Genomic DNA, 1,532 nt, shown 5'->3' with positions numbered 1-1,532 from the left:
TAATGGGAAGGCAACAGGGAGCCAAGGACAGTTTTGAGCAGGGAAGGATCATGGCCAGAGGAATCTGTCAGCAGCATGAGCTGCTCTGGGGAGGTTAGAGACGGTGCTGATAAGGTCTGGGGAGAAGAATGGCCCCCAGTGGGTGTGTCAATCGGCACTAGGCACTGAAATCGCCTCTTGCTTGCCCCAGGCTGGCTTGTGCATGATTTGTGGGGCGCAAAGGGAGGGAGGGAACAAAGATGGCCCTGAAGTCGGTCGGGGTACCGTACAGACCCACAGCCTTTGGGAGTGTCTTGGCAACAGGACTCCAGTGGCAGCCAGTGAGCTCGTGATGCCTGAGGGCCTGGGGCTGGGCTTCTTCCTGCGGCTCTGCAGAGGAGGGGCTGTCCTCTGAGACAGTGCCCCGGCTGGTCAGCGAGCTCACACCTTGACTCTCAGTCACCGATCTGCTTCCTGTCAAGCGTGCTGGCCCGTGAAGGTGTGCCCACCCCTCCTCCTCTGCCTCCTCTGGCCCCTTTCTGCACTTCTGGAGGGACCGGCCTCACCCCTCCCTATTCCCATCGGGGGAGGGGAAGGTTCCAAAGCTTCCCTGACCGCGAGGGCGTTCTGTGGGCTTCCCCCAGGCTATTGTCCCCTGAGACTGAGGGCTGGGCGGGTGGGGGACAGCACCCCACACCGCCGCCAAGCCTTTCTCAGTCAGAGGCCAACGCCAGCCTGGGGAGTGGCCCGCATCTGCCTCAGGCCTGGAAACAGGGTTTAAGGGGTTCCCCAGAGCAGAACAATACTTGACTGACAGGCCTTTAGAACGGGCCCCTCCTCCCGCCCAGCTGCCTCGGGAGCTGGGAGCACCTCCCCGGCTGCCTGAGCACCAGCCTCCAGCCCTCATTATGGAGAGGCCGGAGGTGAGGCTGATGCGGCAGAATCCTCTCGTGGCGGGTGAGGTGGACAGGAAGGCTGCCCGGGGCTGCAGAGTTTCTCTCTTAGGAGCGGAAGGCTGTGGGACAGGAGTGGTCACGGCTGGCCCCGCCATCCCGGGGTCCCCGCAGCTCCGGAGCGCAGGCGGCTCCCCAGGTGGCAGGGGACAGACTGCCTCTTTCTCTCAGTCGAAGTTCTAGCAGGAGCAGAGCTGAGGGCATCGGAGGCAGAGCCCGGGCCTCCTAGCAGGGGACCGGGGGTGAAAGAAGAGCAGGATAAAGGACCCTGGGGCCAGGCAAGGTGGGAGGACCTGTACCCCCCCCACTTCGGCCCCCCACCCCTCAGAGGGGGTCAGCCCTCCGGCTTCCCTGGCCTGCCTGCNGGGGGGATGCCGGGGAGGGGGTGCGGGCTGCAGGCACTGAGAGCTGCAGGAAGAGATAGATGCTGGGAATTATCACAGGCCCACCAACCTTTTCTCAGCCCCGGGCAATTACACGGCCACAAATCACGAGGAAACGGTCGCGTAAGCACCTCTGCCAGCCTCACGGATACGCAAGAGGCCCAGGGAGGCCATAAAAATTCAATCAGCCTGGCTAACCTGGTGCCGAACTGGTCTG

This window comes from Crocuta crocuta, unplaced genomic scaffold (assembly GCF_008692635.1).
Source record: "Crocuta crocuta isolate KB4526 unplaced genomic scaffold, BGI_CrCroc_1.0 scaffold13, whole genome shotgun sequence".
In the NCBI taxonomy this organism is placed as follows: domain Eukaryota; kingdom Metazoa; phylum Chordata; class Mammalia; order Carnivora; family Hyaenidae; genus Crocuta; species Crocuta crocuta.
The sequence above is the reverse complement of the archived record's forward strand: the minus strand, read 5'-3'. Positions refer to the sequence as shown.